The following is a 15,027-nucleotide window of genomic DNA, read 5'->3' on the forward strand; positions in this document are numbered from 1 at the left end:
GAAGAGATTTCTTAACTTCTAGGGTTAGGTTTCCCAACAGTAAAATGGTGATATTGACTGAGTTGTTGGGAGAATTTAATAGACTCTCTCACTTGCTCTCTCACTTTCATGTGCTCTCTCTCCCTCCCCCTCTCTCTCTATGTGTGTATATATGTGTGTATATATACACGTACATATATTGGGGGTGGCACCCCCAACAGGCTACTTCCCATGGGGCAGCCTCACTGTTCGATCCCAGGCAGGTGATGTGTTGCTCAAGCCTTGCAGTGCTCAAGAGAAAGCCAGAGCTTCAGCTACTGCTGCTCAGGGGCCATTCAGTTCTGGGGATTGGCACATGCCAAGCTTGTGTTCTCCCCCAAGCCCCTACTATATTTTATAAAGGACTTAGCTTCGTGCTTCGCCTTGTACATATGAAGTACTCACAGATGTTAACAGTCATAACCATTATTAAACGTGTTCCAGGTTCTTGCCTTGCAACAGAATTTGCTTACAAAGAATCCTTTCTTAAAAAATGGATAAATGTAAAAAAAAATGGATAAGTGTGATTCGATCCTCTAAAGGTCTGAGATATGTGCTTCTGTTTATGCCTGACCATTGTCTACCAGTACAGTGCTAGGTGTGGGGCTTCATGAAGATTAAAACAGTATCTGCTCTCCCTGTTCAAAATTATTTCACCTTCAACTGTCCTTTATTGCCACAGCTCTAGAGCAGAGATTAAATAAGTAATACTAAGATTTTCCCCAGCAGTAATGAATGGTTATAATATTTATTGGTTGTTTTCAGGAGGGAAACATCTGAGAACATGAGTGAGGAGATATAGAGTAAATTCAGCATGAGAGGAGCAGGCCAGTACAGGCAGCAGATGCTGAGCCTTTGTCAATGACTGGTTTTAAATACGTCGCCATTGCAGATTCTTCAGTTAAGCAAGACAAATCCAATTTTACCTCCTACCACTTAAGTTAATTTCTCTCCTCAGTAAAATTTCCTATTTTATAAAGACATTCTCCATCTTGGCTATGTACATACTAAATTGTTCATTTTTTACTTAGTTAAATTGTTTTCTGTCATAGTGAGAAATGCTTTGCTGTGAAGAAATGATGTCCATGTGCAGGAAATAGAGGTATTTATTAAAATGGTTTATTGTGAAACAAGACTTAGACATATTTCTGTAATTTTAGTACTTAAGTGTTCTTATTGCTGAAAGAAATGACTTTCAGCATAAAGTAGGCTTTGAGTCTCCAAATCTTTCTCTGATACTTCATCAAATAGAGGCAGTGGATTTATATTTTCTGTGCACATATTTAAAAATATTAGAGACGATTTCCACAGATTGCTATCAGTGCTGCCGTGATGTGATGACTGATAAGTGATTTAAATGATTTGTCCTTTATTTCTCTCTGATTTATAAGTCTTTATGGACTTGGCATTCAGCACAGAGATGTGGGAAGGACATTCTGAGACCTAAAATAACAGTAACTGCTCCCCAAAGTCCTTTCCAACAAGGGAGAAGCTCTTCTTTGGGGGGTTCGAAGTTTTCCATGTGAGGTGTGTTGGTGCTTCAGTCACAGGCAGGGTCTCCTGAGAGGGAGGAAGTAACACAGAAGTAATTTTTTCCAATAAGAGGAAATTTAGCCCTTGCCATGCCCAGACAGGATTAACCCCCTCATAATTCCAGGTCACTGTCCCAGGGGTGCCCTCCACCTCCCAGCACGTGGCTGAGGACACAGTGCGCTGCCAGGCCCCCTTCCCAGGCCTGCCCTATGCAATAGTTTGCCTGGGCCATGCTGAGAACCATGTGCTGCCCAGGAGCTCGACTTACCCTGCCTGGGGCATTTGGACCAGTTTTGAACAAAGGACATTTTCATGTTCTGCAGCAGAGTGCTGAGTGCCCACCATACTCAGGCCCAGTCTCCCTGCCCTCGGAGGGTGCCTCTAGTCTAAGCCCCTGTCTTGAGTTGTTGCATCTCACCTGCTGAGATGTCCTGGCAGTCTGGAATTAGGATGGTGAGTGGGTCAAGAATGGGGCTGTAAAGGGTAGTTCTGAAGGTTCCTCCACAGAAGGCCAGGGACAAGTGTTCTGGCTGCCTAGCGACCTTCATTTCAGTGATAACAAGAGGTCATTTCTGTCTTTTCCCCGGGGTCTCTCGGTACATGCTAAGCAGGACTGACCCCATTAACAAAAAAGTGGTTATGAACAGACACTTCCAAAACCCCCTTTTTTCAGAATTAATTTCATGATAAGAAGAGCAGTGAGGCTTCTTTTTATGAGACTCTGGTACTCAAATCTGATAAACTGTAAAGGCTTCAGTGCCTATGAAAGAGCCCTTTGGGTATTACTACTTTCTCTCCCCTTAGGTTGGACATGTACTTGCCAAGCACTGTTCCTGCCTGGTGACCTCTGGCCCCAGAGCATATGGCATCCTTTCTGACTGTCCCATTTGCCAGCGTTTCCCCTTGGCACAGCTTCTTTTCCCATTCTGCTTATACTCCTGCCAGCTAAGCAAAGTTCAGAAATTTCTAGGCTTCTTCTGGCAGATCTTTTCTGGTTTCCAACATCCCGAGTAACTGGCAAAAGTAAGCAAGACCAGATCAATATAATACATCTCTGTGTAGGCCATCCATTGTGAAGGAAATGTGCTGACTTTTGTGCATAGGGAAATAAGATTCTTCTGAGTGGGCTAAAGGTTGTTTCTTACTCATTGTTTACCCTTCATCCTTGTTTCCTAGGGCCCGAGCACTGTGTTGGGAGCAGTGCTGTGAGGAAGCAGCGTTTCCGTCCATTACGTCCATTACAGGGACAGCACCTCATGCGCTGCAGATGCTCGGGAAATGTGGTGTGATGCTGGCTCTGAGAATGTGTATGCTCTCAGGATTGCTACATGGAATTTCAGAGAGAGCGCGCAGCTCTCACATTTTTTAAAAACTTCTATCTGATATTTTAACTGTTTTCTTTTCTTTTGTTTTGTTTTGGGCGGGGGGACACCTAGCAATACAGCGGTAGGGTGTTTGCCTTGCGCGCAGCCAGCCCGGCAGAGCCAGGTTCGATTCCTCTGCCCCTCTCGGAGAGCCTGGCAAGCTACCTGTGACGTATTCAATATGCCAAACACAGTAACAATAGGTCTCAAAATGGAGATGTTACTGGGCCTGCTCGAGCTAATCGATGAACAACGGGAGGACAGTGACAGTGACAGTGACTCCTGGCTCTGCACTAGGAATTACTCCTGGCTGTGTATTAGGAATTACTCATGGCTCAGGGGACCATAGGGGATACCAGGGATCAAACCCAGGTTGGTGGTATGCAAGACAAGCATCCTACTTATTGTTCTATCACTCCAGCCCCTTGAACTATTTTCTTGATATCATTTCTGGATTTATTTGCCTCTGAAGAGAAATTTTATATTGACATAGTCTTCAAGTTTTCAGAATGTATGTGGTGTTGGAAATTTCACAAGTATTCTTGAAGGATAATTAAAGGATCATTAGGTGTCAGTTTTTTACAGGGGTCATAGCTGGCAGTATGGCGGGTGGGGGGTATAGGGGCTTATGATGCCAGGGATTGAAGTCAGAGCCTCACACTTGCTAGGTATGTGCTCTACCACTTGAATAACCTCCTCAGTCTTTAAATAAATCTATCCTGAGTATCAAAGAGCTTAGGGGGCTTCAGTATCAGTTGTGTTCAAGGTCTTAACATGAAATTCAGTGGCCAAAGGTGTGGGCCTGATTGAAACACAGGCTCAGGGCCCTTCTGCCACTGACAGTCAATCTGTGGTGTTTGATGATGATGGATTTGCTGTATTAAGGATGGAGGGGAAGCAGGTTATTCCTCAGGATATGCTTTTTATGTTCACAAACAGGAGACATATGGGAGTTGGTCTTTGCCAATTGATCCCACTGTAGTTGCAATTGTAATTACGTGTATGTGGTACTTCACAATATCAAAATGCTCACATTCTCATGATAGATTTAAAATAAGATCTTTTACAAGGTGAAAGTATACTTATAGACTCTATAGGAAATTTCTCTAGTATCAGAATTCTATACCCCATAATCAAAGGAGTAGGTAAATTTATGTCACTCAACCACTTGATACTTTGGTAATCCTTTATTTTGTGAAAAACCAGCAATCGCCTTGGTTTTGAGCATTACAGCACAGGAAAGGTGTTGATAAAAGTGGGGCCAGGTGTCTGCAAACCCACTACGAACAAAAGGCTGAGCACAGTGGACTGTGGGTTAGCAGAGTTTGTCAGTGTTCTAAATGCTTTGTCCATGAACCCAACATTCTCTACTCCACAGTGCTCAGATGGTGGGACTGTGTCTGGACAGCTGTATTATCTATGCATTAGCTGACTTTGTGAGCCTGCATGGACCCCATGCTGGACCTTGGGTGCAGAGCGGGCTGGACCATCCCTTGGGGCTAGGCCCTTGTCTCTGTCTTCCTGCCAGCCTTCCTGCAGCCTCTGCAATACTCACATTTATTTCACATTTATTGATCCCTGCAGAGCAGATGGCTCTTGACCTTTCAGGGTGTAATTTCCCCCTCATCCTAGTTGCTTTGTCAAGAAAGACAGACCATAAAGCAATTCTCGGATGCACTTGGGGAGCCATTCTGTGTGTGAACCCTGTTGTTAGCCTTTTTGTGAGAGAAGAATAAGGTGGTTCTATTTCAGGGTGTAAAAGAGCCAAACAGGGAAATGTGAATGTTCTAAGAGGATGTTGGCAAAGAGTAGCTGGTGTCTTTTCATAGTCCATGTAAGTCACCAGACTGTACTATCACCAACTGACCTGCACCCCCAACTGTGAAGAATGGGTCATGGTGTGAAAGTCAGGCCACTGTGGTTGGTGCCGGACCTGTCCCCAAGCAGGAATGCTCCTGGGTCAAAGCAGCTCTAGGTGCTGCCTGAGAGCCTGCCCAGAGGCCAAAGGTGGTCAGGGGCTGTCCCAATCCAGGGAAGCCCAAGTACCACAGGAATACCAGACCTCATTCCTCACACCTTCTTGGTAGAGCAGCACAGTGTGGCCCAGTCCTGCCCAGGCTTGGTTTCTGCATGTGGTTTCTTTCTTTAGACCTCCTGCTATCTCAGTTAGTAAATGTTTAAGTGGCTGTGCATGTGAGTCACTGTATGTGTGAGTTACTCTGTGTGTAAGTTACTGTACTTCTAAGTGTAAGTTACTCTCTGAGTAAGCTACCATATGTGTCAGTTACTACACGTGTAGGTTACTCTGTGTAAGTTATTTTATGTCAGTTACTACTTGTGTACGTTACTATACATGTCAGTTACTGTATCGTCTAAATTACTCTATGTGTAAGTTACTTTATGTGTAAGTTACTCTATGTGTAAGTGTAAGTTATTCTGTGTGTAAGTGACTATGTGTGTAAATTACTCTGCGTGTAAGTTATTGTATGTATGGAACTTGGTTTTGCTTGCCCTTTTCTCCGCCCCCCGGCCCCCCAACCAAGGAGAAGTTCCATGAAGACAAGGCTCTTGCCTGTTGTCTATTCTGTCAGGAAATGCTACTGGCAAGTAATATTTAGTGGTTATTTGTTGAATGAATAAATGGATGGATTTGCTTGTGAAATTCAGTTACTGTGATCCACATTTGTGCTATCTTTCTCAATACCCTGACCAACTTTACAAGCAAGAGGTAAGGATCCGGAAGATGTGAGCCAAATCTCTGCAGCCAGTGCTGGTGTTTGTAAGTTAGCAGGAGAGAGGAAATGCAGTGTGGTTCACCTAGGAGTTTGGGCAACTGGACAGGCTCTCTTTCCTCCTCTCTGCAGCGGCTCAGGTGGTTCATTCCACATTCCAGAGCCATCTCAGGGGCTTCTCCAGCAGGAATCTTAGCAGACTTTACACATTCAGAGTGAAACTGGCGGTCCAAATAGGGCTCAGCATTTCTGAAATTCACCGATGCTATTTGTCACACCCAGAGGTGCTCCGAGGACCAGTTACTCCCACCTGCACTAGATGAGGGTAGCTGCAGGCTGGGCTTGAAATCCAGGCCCAGTGCTTCACACATGCAAAGCATGTGCTGGCTGTGAAATTTAGTTTTTGATTCTGGAAATATTCACAGCTCTCCTTAGGCAAATTGTCATTTTTTCCCTAACTTTCACCACACGTGCCTGTTAGATTTTTCCATACGTTGTTTATGATCATTTATCCTCTTGGTTGAAGATAACAGATTTTTGCTTTTTAATTCAAGAAGCTTCTCTGCTGTAATGTTATGAAACGTGATACTTCCAAGTTTCCAAGTGAGAGTGTATCTCCTGACTGTGTTTTTGCAGTGAAACTGTGGAAAGAGGCCTCGAGCAGCTGTGCAGACCTTGGCCCTACACCCCCTCTGCTGGTCTAAAGGAAGCAAAGGACAATTATTTGTCTTTGTAATTTATATGCAGGAAGAGTCTATTTGTATGGTAATAGCAAGCTAAGGGAAACAGTGTTTCATTTCTCTCTGGGATTTCTTTTCTGACATCTTCACATTCTCTGGTGCTTTAACCTGGCAACAGCATATTAACAACAATTCATCCTTGGTAGTTTCACATGTAGAACAGTACCCAGAAGATTAATCCACTAAAACGAGGAGAAAGAACTAGCAAGGGAGGCTGAGACTATAATTAATTTTGTTCTCATATACCGTAGGCAGGTATTTTTTTTTATCTTAACCAAATCAGGGCCATCCTAAAGTTTTCAATATTAAGGAAAAAAATGCCTCTACATAGTGAAACTCAGTAGCATCGCCTTTTTATTAGAAATCCAGGTCCCAGGAGAGGACATAGGTGCTGTTCTCTTTGTTTAAATTCGTTAGGGATGAATTTCCTTACATGGGCACCTTCACCCCTGTCAGGGAGTAGCCAGCTACCCCTCTGGAGTACCCTGCATTGAAAGCAGCCAAGTGAAGAGACAACTGCAGCTTCTCCTCCAAGTGGGAAGTCTTCAGCTCCGGGGCTAGCTTCTCTAGCCTAACTCCAGGCAGATCCACACCAAGTGACAAAAGGGAGGTCACAAAACTTTATCAGCCACATTAATCTCCCTGAATGACCCTGTTAAGTGAGATGATTCAGACATTCGGTTCCTGAAGCTCCGGGTAGCATAAGGGGTAATATGGGCCAGGGGAGGAGCTGAGCTGTGTGGAAAGGGGCATTGTCTGAGCATTTCAAAAGGAAGCTTCTCAACGAACATGTCAAGTGGCAAGTCTGTGTCCACTTCCAGGTCTCCAGTGGAACAATCTACCCACCATGTCCACAAGTGTTGAGTCCACCCTCTGTGAAGGGGACAGCTGCCTCTTAAGCCCAAAGCAGCACTGAGTCCCTTACTCAATGGCCCAGGGGGTGGGGGGTGGGGGGGCAGGCCTCTCTGGTCGAGATATCTTCCAAATTCCTGTTTTCATGCAAACTCCCTGGATTGTTAGACGCATCAGTTCAAATCTGAAAGACTCAGTCCTTTGCAGCAGCCTTAAAACACACGCCTGTGGCCTTAACAGTCCCAGGGTTAAAATCACAGAGAGAACAAATAGAGGTCCCCATAACACATGCCTAAATATTTAAAAGTAATAAATCAAGCCAACAAAGCTGTTAGTAAATTATGCTCTATCCATGGACTTTGACAAATGGACCAATCTAAAGGCCACATTAGAAAACAGTCATTCAGTCCCAGGAGCAGAGGTGAGGAGGAATTGGGGGTGCCCGCTCACCCTTCCTTCCCTCTCACCTGCTTCTATGTCTTTGTGTGTCCTGGGAAGCCCCAGGCCCCATGGCCACATCTACTCCCCTGCTCCTGTGAATAGCTGCCCATGACCAGTCCTTGGTGCTAGGCCTACCCTTGAGAGATGAGTGAAGGGGAAACCAGTGTCAGGCCTGTGGAAAGAATTCTGGAACCCTGGAAATATGGTTTGGTATAGAGTCTAAACTTGAGGGCGGGGTGCTTAGGGAGTGTAAGATCCCAATGGGCTGCACTTTGCTCCTCAGAATCCTGACTGTGGAGACGTGCACAGCTAGAGAATGGTCCCAGAGGCCAGAAGCCCAGGTCGGTGCTGACCCTCGGTGTTCAGGTTTGCTCAGGACGGGGTTACACAGCATTGGAAGGACTCCAGGACCTCAGTTTATAGGCATTCCCGCAGGCCCACAGGCTTCTGTCTGACACCTGGACTACATGCCTGGGTCAACAGCATGTCCTGAAGCTTTCTGGAATGGGTCTGCACTCAGGAAGGGTGTTAAGGGCAAGTGTGTTCTGGCTGACCAGAGGTCTGTGACCCATGAGGAGCCCCAGGGACCTGCTCGGACTTGCTGCTGCTCTCGTCCGAAGGGAAGCCGCCCCAGGGAGCTCCCAACACAGCAGACTCTACCCACCCTGGGAGTCTCTTTCTCTGTTTGTGAGAAGAACACCAGGAAAGGAAACTGACACGAGAATGTGGGTTAGCTTTGAAAAAGTTCATGCTTTGTTCTGAATTTGATATTAAAAAAAACACCTCCTAGGGCCCTTACAACTGCCTTTAAAACTGTGTAATTTCTGAAGTGTATTTATAGGACTCACTGCATGGGTTCTTGTCTAGGTTTCTGGAGAGTTATATCTGTGTAACTTTTATGTTATCCCTTCAATAAGTCTTTTGAAAACAGCCTTTTAGAAAAAGGTTTTTTTTAAGAGGGGAGGGTCCAGATGGGAGCATCCATCAGGGGGCCCATGGGCCTGTCCTTGTGACACTCACCCTGGCCATGTGGCTGACAGTTAAGTCTGCAGATCTAATGCACTGTGGTGCTACAGATCCAACCTGGGACCTCGGACAATGCATATGTTGCCTTGTTTTCTAAGGAAGGACCAAGAGAAGAGAGGGAGATAGAGTTTCCTTGCAAGAAGAAAAATAGTTAAAAAATTTATTTGTGTTTTTTTTGTTGTTGTTGTTCTTATTGATATGTGCTCAGGGATCACTCTTAGCATGGCTGCAGGGGAGGGAGCTGCCAGGGATTAAACCCAGGTCGACTGCATGCAAGGTTAATGCCCTACCTGCTGTGCTATCACTCCCAGCCTGTTTAAACAAGTTAAAGCAAGGCTTTTCTTAAATTTATGACTGACTATTGGGTGCAAACTTTAGATTATAATAGAGATAAAAGAGAATTTGACCTTTGCAATTTTCATGACCTACGGCAATAGACATTGAGTGTTGGCATAAACTTCTGTTCTTGTTCATTTAGTACATCAAGTAAAGTATTTAAGAAGGGGTCAGCTTTTTAGCCCGCCAAGGCCATAATAGTTTTGGACCAGGCTGGGGGTCTGAACACCCATTAGAGAACCCCTCTTTTATAGGTAGAACAGTCACAGACTTCTGAGATGTTTCTATTGTCCCTGCATCTAGAAATGAAACTTGGTGGTGCTGAATCCCCACATTCTTAGACTCCGTCACATTGATCAGACACTAACTGCACAGCTGGATGTTAGGACCGGGTGTGGAAGGCTGGGCCTGAGGGCCATTAGGGTTGAGGAATCATGAGACATGGCACGGCACTGGTATTTGGTGGAACCAGCATATAGGCTGTTACCAGCCGCCCTCAGCCCACCTGCCTATATCATATGGCCTATATCATATGGCCCGCAAATGATGTTATAATCATTTTTATATCCAAATTCCCTGGCAGAAAATAAAGGGTCCCCACCTCAGCTTTAGGACAACCATATTTTTGTATGAGCAGGAAATCTAGTTTTATGTAAAAAAAAAAAATCTGAAAACAAGAATTCCATTTAAAATGTTTTCTCCTACTTAAGTTATCAAGGAGCCATATCATTTTGTTACCTTGGCTATTAAGGGTTTAGTTTTCCACTCACCACCAGCCTATCATTGAAGGACCTTTCTCTTCTCATGGGTTACAGAGCTCCAGAGACCAGGAATGTGAGAGTTGTGTTGGGGGGTCTCAGATAATGATTGCAGGGGGGGAATGTGAATGTTACAGTTCAGACCTGGTGTGAAGGTATAGATGGATGAAGAGGAGGAGCGGCAGCGGGATAGAATTATTCCTCCTTTGGAATCTTGCTGCCACGCTTACACGCATATCGTTACACTTGTGATGACACACTGAAGACTGTGGTTGTATACTTCTCCCCATCTGTCACGGGAGAGACACAAGTTTGGGAATCCAGCTTGCCAAAGGGAGGAGACTAGTGCTTACTAGGGTCAGGTCTCAAGACCAGGTCAAACCGGAGCAGACTGCTGTTTGTGTCCTGTGCACCAGAGGTAGTGAGACCAAGGGCAGGAGCTGCTTTACCCATGTTCTCAGTCTCTTCTTTCTTATAAGCCAGAGGAGGTATGTTGAACATTTTATAGATGAGGATAGAGAGGCTCAGAGAGGTTTATGAAAGTGCCTGAATAATACAGCTTATACACATTAGAGTTGGGGTTTCATCCCAAGTTCTTTTGACCAGAAAGGGGGAGGGTTGAAGAATTAAAAGCCAATTTTTGTTTTAAATCCATGTATATTATATTAATTTCACAGATAAGGACAGGAAATTAAGCCATAAAAGAGATGCCCAAGTTTTTGTTCAAGTTTCTCAAACCAATATTTCTGAATGAGACATTATATCTGGTGTGTGTGTGAGCTATTGCGTAGTGTATCACCATCCACCTTAAAAATGGCCATATAACTCTGTATCTGAACCACAGAACCAGAAAATCTGAAAGCATGAAATTCAAACTACAACAACCAAACCTAAAAAAGTGTGCCTGCCAAGGAAGCAGGGGGATTGGGGTTTGCACAGAAGGAAAACTGGGGACATTGGTAAGGGAAGTTGACACTGGTGATGGGATAAGTGCTAGAAAATTGTATACCTGCCATTCAGCTACGAATAATTCTGTAAAAAAAATTTTTAAGTGAAAGAATGGCTTACCAGTAGGTTGTGGCAGTGGCTGCTCACACTGGTTTAAGAGTGTTGGTGATTAAAAGAGTTAGGTTGTAATGTTATTTTTAAGTAGCAATGATTAAGTAGTAATGTTCATTTGTAGGGCATATAATCACCTGTAGACCTGCTTAAACATGAGAGGTTTGTGAACGTTGGTGATGATTGGAAAAGTAGTCGGAGTGCTTCCATTGCATTTACAAGGCATATAGTCATGCAGACAGAGTTACACACTGATAAAGATTTGGCCATTTTCCTTAAGTATCCTCTGTAGCAGGTTTCTTTGCTCAGTCTTCTCTGCATTAGGCAATGATGACCCCTGGGAATATTGGCCAAATCTGCTTCCCTGCTGACCTGAGTAGCCTCTCCTCAGAGGTCCTGCTAAGACAGAAATTCAAACCCAGTGGGTGGCCATTGCCAGCAATTTGAACACAGCAGTCCTGGTCCTTGGCAGTAGTAACCAGCAATTGGCAAGCTATTACCCAAATCCCCTGCCAAGACTAAACTGGGACTTTTGAAATTACCTTGCTTCCTTCACCTGGCTGCCACATTTCTTTTTTAAAAAAATAATAATACTTTATGTGTTTAAGTATCTTCTGGTGCTGAATTTGTTCCTGGGATGGACATGTTTGGGTATACTTACATGTCCCAAAACACTTACAGGAGTGTTTTTAGGTCTTCAGTAAATGGTATGTCCTTACATACTGAAAATCAATTTCAGGATGAGAATTGATTTGGGAGTCCTCTGCTTGTTGATGCCTTACTGGCACTGAAATTGATCATTTTGAGAAAATAGATTGTGTCTATACCAGTGTGTCAAAGAGGGAGTCACACCAGGTTTTTCCTTACAAAAGAAGATGCATCAAAGATATTCAGAGTTTATGTAAACAATCCTCCCCTACTGACCTCTGCAGTAACCCCCCTCCCCAAGTTTCTCTCATAAGTGTTCTTGCCCCCCCCCCTTTCCCAGGACAGATGGGATTTAGACGATAACTATTTTGTAAGAGAGCATCTGTGTACATGCTTAGACCTGGGGAGATGAAGAGATCAAATACTATCCAGGGTAGAAGTTACTTTCATTGAGAAGGGGAGAGATCTTTGTAAACTTCGTGGCCACAGGCCGAGTGAGCATATTCACTTGGTTATCAACTACAGAGTCAGCCAGAATTGTACCCTGCACACAGCCAGAATGTCACCCTGCACACAGCCGGAATGCCACCCTGCACACAGCCAGAATGCCACCTTGCACACAGCCAGAATGTCACCCTGCAGACAGCCAGAATGCCACCCTGCACACAGCCAGAATGTCACCCTGCACACAGCCAGAATGCCACCCCACACACAGCCAGACTGTCACCCTGCGCACAGCCAGAATGCCACCTTGTACAAAGACAGCCTGAATACCACCAGCACCAGGCCCCACCCAGAAAGCAGGGTACACATGGGTAATGCTCTTTTGGAGCTCCAGGCCTTTCCAGGCCCACAGAAATAGAGAGAACTGCTCAGTTTATAGGGGGCAGCTGAAGCCATATTCTAGTGTTGGGGTGGTCTGTGTGTGCCCAGAGAGGATGGTGGGAGGAGGCAGCCTAAAGGACCAGAACACCTGTCTGGATATTTCTGTCACCCCTGGAAGTCACCTGACTGACGTTCTCAGAGTCCCATCGCCAGGTCTCTGGCATAGAGCTGGGCTCTCACCAAATCACTGCCCACAGGAGCGCTGCTGTTAGTGTGACAACGCGTTTACAGACCACGCGCCCCACAGGGGCAGGAGACACTGACTTTTGTGCCGCAGCATAGGGGTCTTTCCCTCGATTGATCTCAGTTCACCCCGTGTCTTCCTACCCTGTGAGTGGCTCCCCTGACTCTGTGCTTGTCACCTGCTCCATGAATGAATGATATCTGTCCTGCTTCTCTGAATTGAGCTGAGCTGCCATGTGCTCTTCCTTCTGGCCATCTGGGGAACAGTACCATCTCGGGCTTGGAGCATGGCTTGGACTCCACACTCTTTTTTTAGTCTCGCACAAATGAATTTGGTCACACTCTATCAAGTAAGAATCAGATGTCACCCAATCAGTGAGGTATCAGATATGCCTGTTTCTCCAGGCAGATCCTATTTCATCTTAGCCTGTCTTCCTGTCTTTGAAATTAATTTGACTATTTATGATGTTATTTAATTTTAAATAATTATTCAAGCATATATAACCATGGCGTCTACATAGTAGGCAGATGGATCAGCAATTGTGCATGTAATTAGAAATAACCCTAGAAATACAAAAGTGGATTTTAATATTCAGCATCTGAGGAATAGCTAACATCACAAATTGCCCATACCCTGGGGTTGCAGCCAGTGTTGAAAGAATATAAATGTAAGAACTCAGATGAAAAATTCAGCCTCCTCAGTGCCATGCAGTTCCTGAATTATAGTAGAAAATCTTAGAGAATCACTTAAAGGGACATTCCTTTCTTCAACATAAGAACCAGATGTGTCAGTAACTAATTATTACTTGATTAAGTAAATTTAAAAATCATTTGAATTTGAATATCTAGTATAATACTCACACACTCAAATGGAAAAAATCAAATTTAAGAAATATAATAGTATATACCAGCTCTCTTTAAGATTTTTCTGAACCAGAACTTCCATTTTGTTTTTTATTGAATCACCATAAAAATGATTCCATTTTGCTTTTTAAGCAAAGCATTGCATTTATATTTACTATTGTTAGTAGATATAAAGAATGAACTTCATTTCTTATTGAGAAAGAAGAGACAGAATTCTATGATGAGATGAGTTCTGGTTTGAAATTGAGTTTTGGGTTCAGGTTCACGACCTGCGATTTATAATAATTTGAAACAAATCCTTTTTTTTAATTTTTATTAGTGAAACATCATGAGGTACAATTGTAGACTTACAATTTTTTTTTGCTTTTTGGGTCACACCTCGCAATGCACAGGGGTTACTTCTGGCTCTGCACCAGGAGTTACTCCTGGAGGTGCTCAGGGGACCATATGGGATGCTGGGAATAGATCCTGGGTCGGTCGCGAGCAAGGCAAACGCCATACCCTCCGTGCTCTCTCCAGCCCCGACTTACAAATTTTTGTGCTTTGGTTTCAGTTATACAATGATTGAGTACCCATCCCTCCACCAGTGCCCATTCCCCACCTCCAATGCTCCCAGCATCCCACCCACCCACCCCCACCCCCATCCCACCCCACCTCTATGGCAGGGCATTCCCTTTTTCTCTCTCTCTCCTTTTGGGTGCTGTGGTTTGCAAAAGAGGCATCGAGTGGCAATCATGTCCAGTCTATAGTCTGCTTTCAGCATGCATCTCTCATCCTGGGAGGATCCTCCCAACACCCTTTACTTGGTGCTCCCCTCTCTATCTGAGCTGCCTTCTCTCCCAGCATATGTGGCTGGCCTCCAAGCCATGGAGTGAACCTCCTGGTACTTATCTCAGCTATTCTTGGGTGTTAGTCTCCCATTTTGTTACTTTATATTCCCCAGATGAATGCAATCTTTCTATGTCTGTCCCTCTCTTTCTCACTCATTTCACCTAGCATGATACTTTCCATGTAGTACCACTTGTATGTAAATTTCATGACTTTATCTTTTCTAACAGCTGCATAGTACTCCATTGTGTAGATGTACCAAAGTTTCTTTAACCAGTCATCTGTTCTCGGGCACTCGGGTTTTTTCCAGATTTGGGCTATTATGAATAGTGCAGCAGTGAAAATAGACGTGCAGGTGTAATTTCAACTGTACTTTTTTACCTCTCCAGGATATATTCCCGGGAATGATATTGCTGGGTCAAATGGGAGCTCAATTTCTAATTTCTAATTTTTTGAGAATCGTCCATACTGTTTTCCAAAAGGGCTGAACCAGTTGGCATTCCCACCAGCAGTGAAGGAGAGTCTCTTTCTCACCACATCCATGCCAACACCATTTGCTTTTGCTCTTTTGGTTGTGGGCCAGTCTCTGTGATGTGAGATGATATCTCATTGTTTTGATCTGCATCCCCTGATGATGAGTGATGTAGAGCACTTTCTCATGTGCCTTTTAATCATTCGGATTTCTTCTTTGGGAAAATTTCTGTTCATCACCCCATTTTTTGATGGGGTTAGATGTTTTCTTCTTGTAGAGTTCAACCAG

General features: G+C 44.3%; 1 protein-coding gene across 11 annotated transcripts in view; it reads left to right on the forward strand.

The window, feature by feature from the left end:
• Positions 1 to 15,027, forward strand: part of FAT3 (FAT atypical cadherin 3) — a 270,819-nt gene that overhangs the window by 108,518 nt on the left and 147,274 nt on the right. The gene's annotated exons all lie outside the window — the stretch shown is intronic.

This window comes from Sorex fumeus, unplaced genomic scaffold (genome assembly GCF_029834395.1).
Source record: "Sorex fumeus unplaced genomic scaffold, SorFum_2.1 ptg000028l, whole genome shotgun sequence".
Lineage (NCBI taxonomy): Eukaryota > Metazoa > Chordata > Mammalia > Eulipotyphla > Soricidae > Sorex > Sorex fumeus.